Source organism: Ailuropoda melanoleuca, chromosome 13 (genome assembly GCF_002007445.2).
Source record: "Ailuropoda melanoleuca isolate Jingjing chromosome 13, ASM200744v2, whole genome shotgun sequence".
Classification (NCBI taxonomy): Eukaryota; Metazoa; Chordata; class Mammalia; order Carnivora; family Ursidae; genus Ailuropoda; species Ailuropoda melanoleuca.
In genome coordinates this window covers 14,131,606-14,144,153 of record NC_048230.1, presented here as the reverse complement: position 1 = coordinate 14,144,153, position 12,548 = coordinate 14,131,606, and positions in this window count along the sequence as shown.

The following is a 12,548-nucleotide window of genomic DNA, read 5'->3' as shown; positions in this document are numbered from 1 at the left end:
ACCCCACCCCCTCCTTCCTTCCCAGGCTGGCCAGGCCAGGCCCAGCCCGGCCCAGAGCTCTTTTCTGGTCTCACAGGCAGGACCAAACCCATTTCTCTCAAGAGAGTGAGTGATTCTCCCTCCTGACCCCCCATCCATGTGCCCCCTAAGCCCAAAAACAGAGTCTCAGACAAAACAGAAGCAGAGTCCATTCTTTATTAGCATTGGGACCCCTGGCACCACCACCCTCCCCTTCCCCTCCGTCTACCCTCCTTTCTACCCTCTTCCTCGTCCGGGCATCTGTCGGCCTGCGTCTGGGCCCCCACGCTGGGGCCCCTCCATCGCTGCGCCAAGTCCGATGTGCAGCCCTCCCAGACCTCTGCGCGGCAGAGGAGCGCATGTGGCCTTGTCCCAGTTGGCCAGACCAGGAGGGACAAGGCCGTGGGGGACAGCGGAGGCCTTGCAGGGCTGGGCGGGGAGAGTGCCTGAGGGGCTCACCTGTCACACGCGGTCCGGAGCGCGGAGGAAGACGGCGGTGGCGGCGGCGGCGTGCTCTCCGAAGCCCACAGTACACTCATCCATAAAGTAGGAAACACTACACCCTCCAGTGCTGTTAGTAGTGCTTTCTACTTTATGGGTGACTGCACTGTCTGTCTGTCCGTCTGCGAGTGCTCTTCAGGCCGCCCGCTCCTCCTCCTGACTCCTGCTTCAAGAGCCCCCGGCCCTCCCGGTGGCTCCCTACGACCCTACCACCCTGCCCCCCCCCCACCCCCGGCCCCCAGAGGGCCTGCTCTGGGCCTTGTGGGCGGTGACTCAGCATGGCGCCAGTCCTGGCCTCCCCTCCTTCCCTCCCCCCACTTCCTCTTTGGTTCCCTCTTCCCTTCCCCCTGCAGCTCCACCCCATCCCCCCCTTTTGGAAACACCCAGGTAGAGACCATAGCTACTCTGGTTCTGACCCCAGTTCTGACCCTCCCAGGTGACCCCTTCCAGCCATACCCCCTGCCCTCCAGAGTCCAACTGAGGCAGCCACAGCTTCCTCCCACCAAGACCTCTGTCCCCAGCGTCCTCACCAGCCCAAGGCCCTGATGGCCTCACCAGCCAGCAGCTCCCCAGGCAGAAGCCCTAGGCTATCACAACAGAGATGGTGGCCATGTTGGGTGGAGGGAGACATTTAGCGCCTCTCAGTGACACGGGGTCCCACTTTTCAGCCTCCACCCACCCCCTGCTATCCCCACCCTACTCTCTGGCCCTTGTCCCTTGAAACCCAGGACCCCTCCTTTCTTCATCTGGGACCAGGAGCCATTTTAACTTCCTTGTCTAGAGGGAAGTCAAGGCCCAGGATTCTGAGTAGCTGTTCCGCGCGGAAAGCCGAAAGCCGATAGATCTGAGGGTTATTGCGCCTCTTTGCCTAGAGCCTTGCTAGTAAGCCTTGGCACCCAAGCTCTCAAAGTCCCTCCCCAGAGTATCTCCACCCAGGGCCTGCAAACCAAACCCCTCATCACCCCTTGAAGCTAAGAGTTGAGGACCCCGGGTTGGGGCTGAAGTGAAGGTTCAGATCCTTACCTGATGCTGCAAGGCCCAGGGGAGCAAGCCCTGTGCTCCAGGCTCCCAAGTGGGGTTCCCTTCAGGGAGGGCAGGGCTTATAACCCCAAGGCCACGTGGGTCAGATCTCAGGGCGCCCAACGGTCTTGGAGCCCGCCCCCACACCACAGCGGAGATTAGCGCGCCCCTCCCCTCCCTGGGGAGGACAGACTGACAGGAAACCAGCGACAAGGCTGGGTATTGGCGGGAGGGGGGCTGAAGAGACCATCTCAGACGCCCTGGGCAGGTGGCTTCCGGGACCCCGGGGCCTGCCCTTCCCCCATGGCACCAAGTCCAGGGGATGGTTCAAGAGCCTGGGACGGACTCAGGGTACTCGGGGTGACTCTAGGAGATAAGGTATTCCTGTCAGGGCCTTCGGTGAGTGCCCAGAACACAGGGTTCCAAATGTAGCACAAAAAAAGGACCTTTTCTCCGAGCCCCACCCGCATGACCCTAGCCCAGAAAACTCCCTTCCCTTTGGGACAGCAGTGACATTCAAACCCAGCCATGACTCCTCTATACACATTGCCTAAGAGAGGCCAAAAGGTACAGATGCATGAAAGGAGGTCCAGGCCAGCACATCACAATATCCTTCACACAGTCAGAGGCCTCAGCACCCCATAAAGCCATCCGTCCCCCAGGCTCAGCCTGTGCCCTCAGCACAGTATGGAGGTCACACTTGGGCCAGGTACAACTGTTAGCTCTAGACTGAATGTTTCTGCTTCCTTTGGGGCCTGTAGGGATAGGAGGGCAGGGCAGAGCAGTGGTGAGGACCAGGGTCTAGGGCAGGGCATAGGTGCCATTGGGCTTAGAGGAGTGGAGGGAAAGAGACTCCAAGGGGAGGTTCTGACAGCCACCGGATGTGGGCACGGGGCCCGCCCACCTGCATGCCACCCCCGCTTTCCCCATGGGGAAGGCAGGAAGCTGCCCATCCCAGGGCCCCTGGCTGGGGGAGGGGAACAGGGTGTGGGGCTGAGTGGGGGCTGGGATGGGCTAGGTCTAGGCCACACATTTTCCCCAAAGTTCTCCAAGCCTCTCAGTGGGCTTGCTTCTGGAATCAAGAGGAATAGTTTGGGGGGATGAGAGGGTGGTATGCATGGACAAGAATCACCCAGTGACTCCTTCCCAGAAGGCCATGGGTCTCTTCTCTGTGTCCCCATTCAGGGTCAGACCCACACAAACTTCAGGGAACTCTCAGATTTAAGGGCCAAAAGAGGATTGGCATGGAGCAGGGGCCAGTGGGGAGGGAGATTGCCACGCATTCTTTCCTTTGGGAAAGGGGATCCTCAACCTGAGAATTATTATCCAGCTCAGGCCCCTAAACGGGATGGAGTAAAGGAGAACAGCGCCCTTCATCCACTGGGGTCTGAAGAGACAGCAGTGAGGAGGGCAAGCTGGCCAGAAATGGGACATTGCTCCTTTAACAGACCACCGCTGCTCCAGACCCTGGGTGGAGGGGAAGTGGCTGCCCTCCACGATAAGAGGATAAGAATATCAAAGTTGTGCAGTAACCTGAGTTCCTGGACCCCCACCCTTCGGGGGCCCCTCCTCCTGGAGCATCTTGCCTCCCACCACCACCCTTGGCTTAAGAGTGCCCTCAGAGCTATCACCTCAGAGGTATTTTGTCCCAGCAAACAGGAGTCACAGACTGGGAGCCAGGGGCCTGGCTTCAGGGCCCAGCTCTGCTATGGACTCCCTCCCCATGGGACCTGCAGCAAGTCAGACCCCAGGTTCCTTCCCCTGAGCAAGGGGAAGCTGTCCCTGAGGCCTGCTCCCCTGTGACAACAGAGGCTGCTTTTCTTTCATATAGGTCGTCAGTGCCCAAGGCCAAAGACCACCACTGATTTTTGTGTTTGTGGGGTTTTGTTGTTGTTGTTGTTGTTTTTAGGAGAGAGACTGAGGCCCAGTGTCTCCACCCCAGCACTTCTGGAATCAGGGGGTTTCTGGAGGGGCTGGGGCTTTTGCTGGTTCCCACCCTCAGGCTAGGATTGAAGAGGATGGAACAGAGGTGGGGCTCAGTGTCCTTGTACCCCAAACTTCTCCCTCCGGACCCGGCAAAGGTTCCCTGCTCTGCGGGGCCTCAAACCAGGAGAAACAGGACAGGGCCAAAGACAATCAAGGGTGAGGAAGGGGCTTGGTCTGAAATAAGGACACAGAGACAATAAGAACCACCCAGGTGAGTGGAATAGGGGCACAGGGCTGGGCACCCCGCTCCAGGCTGGCACAACCCGTGTGTGGGTCCCCCATAACTGACCAACAGGTTCCTGAGGGAAGAGCAGAGGGTGCCTATGCAGAGACACACACACACACACACACACACACACACACATACACACAGGGCCCAAAAGATTCACAGTCTCCTTTCCAGAAAGACACAGCAGACAGGGCCCAGAGCCACACAGACATGCTGTGGGTCACGGCCCAGCTCAGGCCTACAGACACACCTGGAGGAAGACCCGCCGCACGTCCTGGACACCCCTGCCTCCTTCCTGGAAACACCTGGGAAGGTTCACATGGGAATCTGAGGCCAGCCCTTGGAGAGTGACCGGAGGGAGCTGGGGCTGGCTTCCAAACACGGCACGTCTGTGCGAGAGGGGTGACTCCCACTCCTGCCCCCAAAGCTGTCTGTTGCCTCAGTCCCCCAGGATGAGAAGTGATGGCCAGTGGCTGAGAGAGGAGGTGGCTGAGAAAGGAGGCCTCTCTTCGTGGAGGAGAGAGGAGTTCAAGTGGACTCCTCAAACTCCGCCCTTTGGCAACAGGTCAGGGCTCCACCAGACACTCACTGGGCAGCCTCGCTCGCTTGGACTCGGCTAGAAGTGTCCTCCACGGTCCTTTCTAGTTCTGACACTCTTAGTCCCAGGATCATAGTCCTGCCCAGACGTAGCAAAAGGGGAGGAGGAGTAGGGACCAGGATAAGAAGGAGTAGAGGCGGGGCAGCTGGCATCAGAAAAAAAGTGGGAACAGCCCCTCACCTAGTGAGGGCTGAGGCCACTGGGGTCTGGGATCCTGGAAGGCTCAAGGCTGTCAATCCCTCACTTCTGCCCCAACCTCGCTGACCTAGGGGATAGCCATCTTTGTGTGCCAAGCTGAGACTGGAAGTTGGGAAAGGTGGGCCTGAGGAGAAAAGGACACAAGACCTGTCTCCAGGGATTCCTACTCGGACAGGGTATGAGAGCTCTGTGTGTGGGTGTGAGAGCAATTTGTACCAAAGGGGGCCCAGAGCTTCAGTCCGACGTGGCCTCTGGACTCCTACTTGAGCAAATCTGAGCGGTAAGGTACAGTGCACGTGCACCCCTCCACACGTGCCTACATCTTACACAATTACAGCAGCGAGGGCGAATCAGTCCCGGGTGGGGTGGAGGGGCCCACGGGGCTGGACTGACAGCTGTTGCAGTAGGAACCTCGGAGTCTCAGGGGCCCGTCAGATAAAGCTTCCTGGAGAAAGTGAGTATGGATGGAAGAGGGTTTGGAAAGTGAGGAAATAGGGTGGAAGCTGGCTGGGCAGGGGGAGAAACAGGGAGAAAATGGCCCTTCAAAGGCCTAACACTTGCAAAGGAGAGCAGGCCCAGAAGGTGGGAGAAAGGGCAAGAGCGCTGCCTGCACACGGAGGCAGAAGCCTTCCCTGCAGCTGCGCGGGTCTGGGGCCTTCGCTCGCTCGGCAGGCAGGCAGAGATGGCAGCCCAGATAACCTGCCTTGTGAGGAGACAACAAGACAGAAGCCACAGGACCTAACCACTCACAAACAGGAAGTCAGAAGGCAGAGCAGGCCCGCCCTCAGGGGAGCAAGGGCTTCTGACTGAGAGAAGGAGGGAAACTGAGCCCCCAGCATGACAGAATGGGGCTAAAGACAACTGGAGTCAAGAGTCCCAAAGCTGGCACCTCTCACCACCCTCCCTGGAAGGGCCGCTGAAGGAAGTGGGGTCTGAAAAGAGAAGGCCCCTCCAGAAACGAAGACGGCGCATGTCCCTTGCAGAGGCCACCTCGGCACCTAAGCAGGTCCCCTGACTCCTCTCAGAGCCTGGGGAGCCCCAGTAGTGCCAAGAGGCCTCCTGACAAGGAGAGCGGGCGCGTTCTCCCCTCCGCCCTGTCCGCATGGCCCAGGCAGCCTGCAGGTTCGCCTTCATGCTCGCCTGCTCTGCTGGGCCCAGGGGCAGCTGCCGTGCACACTGGGAGGCCGGCGCTGCTCCAGGACGGGGCTCTGGCTCAGCTCTCCACGCCGTAGTACCGAAGCCCTTTTAAGCAGCAAGCTCGGGGGATAACCTGGCCTGAGTCAGGAAACGCATCTGCAGACCCAGAGGGAGGCAGAAGGCAGCCTGAGGTCACAATCCAAGTTTAGGCCAAGTCCAGGGTTTTGTCCGTAGCATCTGGGAAGAGGCAGGATGGGCCGGGTAGGAAAGGGGGTGTGAGTGTGAGGAAGAAAGTCACCCTGCCAACTGCTGTGGGAGTGGCCATGAAACTAGATGGCCACTGGGCTCTCCCAGGGACACAAGCAGGAAAAGCGCCGTCCCGGCTCTGTGCAACAGAGGTGCTTGGTGTAACCTGCTGCGTCCGCTCCAGTTTTAACTGCTATGAATGAACTCTGTGTTTGTTCTATGTGTGTGTCCCAAGAGCTAGGGGCCTGGCCTCTGCCTGAAACCCACTATGATCTCTCCTCAGCTTAACTCCCTACCCACCATCAGGACCACCAAGCAGGAGGCAGAACCAGGAGGCAGGAGACTAGGGGCCCAGCCCCCACACTGTGGCCGTTTACTGTATGACTTTGGACCATTCACAGAATCTGACCCCCAACCCGCAGCCTTTGTTTCTTCACCTATAAAACGGAGGAGGAGGTTGACCAAGGACCTGGGAAGTTCCCAAGAGCAAGGGGCCCTAGGAACCTTGGAGGAGGAAGCAGCAGGTTGTGTTCCGAGACCCGCCTGCCCCTGGGTAGCTGATGGATTTCCCCAGCCAGCTCGAGAGCAGAGCTCCCATTACTCAGAGAAGGCAGGTGGCTGGGAAAGGATCTAGAGCAGAATCCTCCCCTTATTTTAGCTGGGAACAAGGGACGAAGGGCTGGGGGCACTCCTTGGACTCTTTCTCCCCTCCTGCCGGCATTCTGCCCCCCACAGGATCCCTCACATGCCAGGGACAGCTGGGCAGGCAGAAGGTCAGCTCTGCCCTGTGAACTGCTCGGGCTCAGTGGCCTCATTCACCCTCGTGTTGCATACCCCGAGCTGGGGGGGAAGGGCAGCAGCTGAAGCCTCTAGAGAACTTTATAAAACACATTCAGTCTGAATCTCATTTGATCAGCACGCTGAGCCCGTGATGTAAAAGATGGTATCCCCGTCTCAGAGATGAAGAACCGGAAACTACTCCACAAGGTTAAGTGTCACCTTCCTGAAAACCAGCTAACAGTTGGCCTCACGGTTGTCCCCTTAAAGGACTCAATTAAAAGTGCCCCTGAAAAGAACCAGACCTCAGGGAGGTTACCCAACAGAGAGGGGAGTCGTGGCCTACATCTGCTCACGGACCCAGCTGGAAAAGGGTTTTGGAAAAGGCAGTGGGAGGAACTCAGGTGGACCCCTCTCCCCAGGCTTGTGGGGGCGGCAGAGGGCTCTATCACCAAGGGGCCTGCAGAATCTCTCCAACACAAATGCCCCCCAGCCCCTTCCCTCGGAGCCTATTAGGCAGTCAGATGAGGGAGAATTGGCCACGAAGTCTGGGGGCCCCCAGCAGCCCCAGCAGCAGCTCACAGCCCTGGAGCCGTTAAAAAATGACTCAACCAGAAAGTGCGTTTGAAGTGACGCCTGCCAGGGCCCCAGAGCCAAACCTCAAAAAGACGAAGTGAGAGAGAAGAGCCTGCGGGGGGCCGGGCCGGGGGGTGGAGGCCCAGCCTAGAGCCGGCCTGGCCAAATAAGGGCAAATGCTCCCAGGCTGACCAATGGGGTGCGGGCAGGCAGCTACGTCATGGGGCTGCGGCTGGAGAGGCGGGGTGAGAGGCCTGGGGCAAGATGGGAACTGGGGCCTGGGGCAGGGGGCCCAGGCCCTCCACGAAGGGTCCAAGGATGAGTGAGCACCTCGAAGTGTTGAGGCCCTCATCCCCAAAGACCTTGGTACTGAGGTCAGTAGACCCGCACCCCCAGGTGCAGCTCAAGGAGGCTCCAGGGGCAAAAGGAAGACAAGGAGGGGCCCCTCACCCCTGCCCCAGTCATGGGCCCTAGATCCCCGTCAGCCACAGCAGAAATCAAGGGAGGCCGTAGGGACAGCTGGACTGACACACCAGCGTAGTTTGTCTGGCTGCTCACCTTGGACAAGTGATGTAACTGAAACTCAGTTCTCTCATCTGTGAAAGGGGAATAATACCTCACAGATGGTACTCAGGAACGGATCCAATAATGAAAGGGGCTGGTTTTGAACCTGGTAATTCCTATACTGATACAGTAAATTATTAGAAGCCCAGAGACAGCTTGTCCACTCATATTCTTGCCTCCCAATTGCTGTGAGAGACCCCTTGCAAGGACACCACGCGGTTCTCAGTCGTGGCCCCTGGTGTCTACAGATGTGGGGGTCAGAGGGGTCCTTCTAATCTGAGCCTAGTCCCTTCTGCTCCAGAAGCAGAACAGACACGCCGTCCTCAGGCTCAGTCACCAGAGACGCTATGTGCCCACCTTGACCACCTGCATCTCACCTTCCCGCTGGCTCCTCTGAGCTCCACACCCTGCCCCCACCTCCCGGCTCCCCTGGGGTGCAGGGCTGAAGAAGTGAGTCTATTCAGCTGCCCAGAGAAAGTGCCAGTGTCGCAGCTGCCAGCACAGGGTGGGGGCACCAGCTGGCTTCTCCGGATCTGCGATCACTCCCTTGCCTTAGGCCTTCCCAGCCCCTGCTGGGACCATAGCCCAGGAGGAAAGCTGAGCGATGGCTGCCAGCCTCTTCCTCTCCGTGGAGTCCTTCTCTGTTCCAAGCACTGATTTGCATTTCCCCCTCTGCCCCCTGCTCCTCAAGCCCTCAGGGACAAGGTGACAGTTAAACCCCTTCCTCCGGCTGGTGGCCCCAGAGCACTCACTTCCTTCCAGGTATTTTCCGGGTTGGGGGAGGGGTTGAAAGGGCGGCAATGGCTGGTGGAGGGGAAGGAGGAGGAATCCATTTTGGGGAGACGCTGGGGTCCCGTTACCGTGGTGTCTGAAGCTGTTGTTTACCTTCCCTCAAGCTCTCTCTGTAGCGCTGGAACTCAGTGTGGAGGAAGGAGAGTGCACAGGCAGGAGCAGCGCGTAGGAGCTCTTGCAATGGGCTTGCCAGGCCCCCGACTTGTTACAGGCCCAGGCCTCCATCTGTGGGATGGACCCCCAAGTCCTCTGTCCATGATCCCATAATGCCTGCCCTCCACTCCGGGGGGTGTGTTGAGAATGGGAGTACCAGAGGTCTGGAGGAGAGAGGTTTTCTGTCACATTCCTCAGAGAATCGGACATCTTGGTGCTAACAGCCCTCAGTTTTCTCTGCCCTCAGCACCTGCTTTCTGGGATCTTCAAGCAAAGAGAAACACGAGCATCTCTAGGCAGAAGGCACCAGGCCAAGTAGTGTAGGACATTTAAAGTAGCAGTGACCCCTTTGGGATCAGGCTGGCCACTGCCTCTGGTGCTCAGTCATCTCACTCATAATGTTGGGGGTGGGGGTTGGCCAAAGTCATGACTCTTCCAGCCTTCACATTCTCTGTATGATCTGTTGTCACTCTACAGCCCCAACACTCCGGTGAAGGCCTCTGCCCCCCAAAAGTCCAGGCAGGCAGCCATGTGCTTTCTTCCTCAGTCTACGCCTTACTGTGTAGCAATTTTTACCAAGTGTAGCTGTCTGTTCTCCTAGCTCAAACGAGACTGGAAGGGGGACAGCCACACATGCACAGCACAAGTGACAGGCTGACATGAATCCAAGAGGTAGAAAAATAATCCGTCCCAGAACCATTTCACCACATGATACAAAAATGGAGGCTTCTAACATAACTTTGAGCCAAGTAGAAGTTAAATCACATCCAAAATCTTATATCCAAATAGCAAGGAAGTATATATTAAAAAAAAAAACAAAACCAACATATATCATAAAAAACAAGAGAACAGAGAGATTAAAATCAAAATCCATGGTGCTTAAAGGAAAATGTGTCAGTTATGATATATTTATGTATAATAGATGTATTGAAACATCCATTGTCCAACAACACTACAGGGATGACATTCTCGCCACTCTTACCTAGAGCTTTATCTAGAGGCGGACAACTTGAGATAAATGGGATTCCTTAGGTACACATGATAGTGTACAGCTTGCAGATTGCTTTTACATAAATTAATGCATTTCTCACAACGATCTAAGATAGGACTGCTGTGTCTTTAAGTGAACTTTTTGCTTAAAGTTAACATACAAATAGAAAAGTGCGCAAATCATGAGTATATAACTCAATAAGTCTTCTGAAAGTGAACCTATGTAACTGGCATCCAGAGCAAGAAACAGACTACAAGGTCAGGCTCCTCTCCTATCTTCTATTCCACCCCCACCTGTCCCGAGGAACGACTATCCTGCCACCTAAAGCAAGAGTTTTATCAGCTGCATTTTACAAAGAGCAAACTGTTTAGAGCAGTTAGGACCGGGAGGCAGGGGCAATGCCCCTAATTGCATACGTATGTGTATTTTCGTCAGGTCTGTGTTCCAGGGGAGTGTGAAGGTGCCATAATTGGGCTGCAGACGGAGGTGGTGAGTAGGAGAAAAGCAGAAGAGGTTGGGGAGTATGGGGCACAGGTCAGCAGATACCAAAGAGCTGCCGGAGTAGAAAAGAAGATGCAGCCAGGTGGGAACTACAGGTTTCCCCATAGTTTGGGAAGCTTTCCCAATGTGCTGCGTAGGAATCCTTGAGTAAATCCCAAGGATCACCTCCCTGGACCACTTCCACACACTGCCTCCCTCTCTTTGGGTAATTTTAGACTTGGGGACTAGAGGTGTAAGTGGTAGGCATAGGGTGTTCCGGGGACTCAATGTATAGGGACACGTAACTCTCACTCATGATACACAAACGCCTCATGCTGGGTCTGTGGAATCATCGTGAAAGGGGCAAGCCCACTGCATCTGGGGATGTTAGAAGGAGTTAGCAGCCCTAGTTTGGGTGTAAGCAACATATTACTTGAGTTCAGGCTCTACTTCTTGATCATGGCCAGGTCACTTTGACCTTCGGTCTCTTCATCACTACATAAGGATGTTAACTATATCATAGGGGTTTTGTGAGGATCAAATAAGATAATGGACATGAAAACCCTTTTGGCAACTGTAAAATGCCATTTAAACCAAAGGTTTTACTGATAAACATGAGGCATACTTCCAAATTAAGATACTGTCTGTGCTTCCACATTACCTGTCTCTTACACACTCACCGGCTCAGGTGTCAGGGAGGGGACACGAGGACTGAATGGCAGGTTATAGACAGGCTCGGAGTGAGAAGGTAGTGGCCATGCCCAGAGGAAACGAGGCCAAACCTGAAGAGCCCAGCCTGAGCTTACCCCTCCCCAGCTCATCCCCATTACTCTTCTGCAACAGCTTCCCTCCACGACCAGAATGTTCCGACCCTTGCTCCATCAGCCATCAACGGTGGCCTAGGAGGGGGCTGCATTCAGCAAGGAACTGCCACTGAGTCTGCTTTTTGATCCCATGGGCAGTAGTGGGTAGGAAGAAGAGAACGAAGAATAAGCAGACAAGGGGAAGCCAGCCTGGTCACTAGCCTGACTAGCATCTCTCATTGTGGAACTAAGGAGGAGGAGCCTTGCCTTCCTGAAGTAGAGAAGCCAAATGACTGAGCAGGAGACCAAGACCCCGGGTAGATGTGGGACCTCCGTGGTCAGAATGGGGCTGAACTTTTGACAGGCACAAGGAGCAGGGCATAGCCTTCAGGGCCGTGCGACGCAGGGCAGTGGCAGCGGAGACCTCCTGGCCCACAATGCACTGCTCCCTCCTGGGGAGCCTTCGAGAACCAGCAGCCCCTTTCGGTTTCTTTGGGCTCCCCGCAGTGGGTGGACTCAAGCACTTCTTGCCTGTCTAGCCGGGCAGCACCATAAGCAGCTCCCAGAACCGGAAAAACCAAGAACACGAATTGAGAAGCAGCTTCCAGGCAGAGCCCACTTGGCACCGAGTCTGTGAAATCCGGTCCCGACGACTGGGCGCCCCTCCCCCACAGTCATCAGGGCCTGTGTCTTTCGCTTCCTGCGAGGCTAACAGTTAGGGCCTCAGCTCAGTGTAGGGCTGAGGCAGCCTGAGTGTGGTTACTTGTGCACAGCGCCGCTTGCCTCCCCCTCCCCACAACTGTTTCCATTCTCACCGAGCAGCCGAGCAGCCACGTCCGGGTCAGACACGCAGGACAGCAGCCGGGGATTTCCAAGGGACTTTTCGAGAAAAGCCAGTGAAAGTTAGGTGTTGGCTGCTTGGCCTAGGCACTCTTGCTGAAACCCACTTCTTCCCTCCAGAACCAGAACGCAAGGCTGGCCTGGTGCGGCTACTTCCCAAGGAACCTTTCAGATTGAAATTGAGTAGAAACCACCACCCCTGGAGCTCTTTCAGTTTGCTGGGCTGGAGAAATCCTTTAAAAACTCAGCTCAAACTGGGGTTAATGGACCATTCCCTCAGAGCTTGAAGGCATCAGCAAACATGGCTCTGGTTTGAGGATCTGTGAGTGACAGGAGCACCCTGGGCCACTCCCAGCTTCCTTGCCATGGGCCTATGAGAAGACAAGGACAGGGGTGGCCAGGGGTCACTGGAGAACCAGCACCTCTCTCTCCTTCCCACACTCCGGGCCACAGGTAACAAGAGACGCTGACTCACTAGCAACACCAGGTGGCTAAGAGACACAAAGCCCTCATGTAGGCCCCTCTGCTACTGACTGTCGAGAGCTCATTCTGCGATGGTGATTCTGGGCATTTCTCCCACTATTTGGTTAACTGTGCACATACTGTGTATATTAAAGAATAGCTGATAAAAAGTGTAAA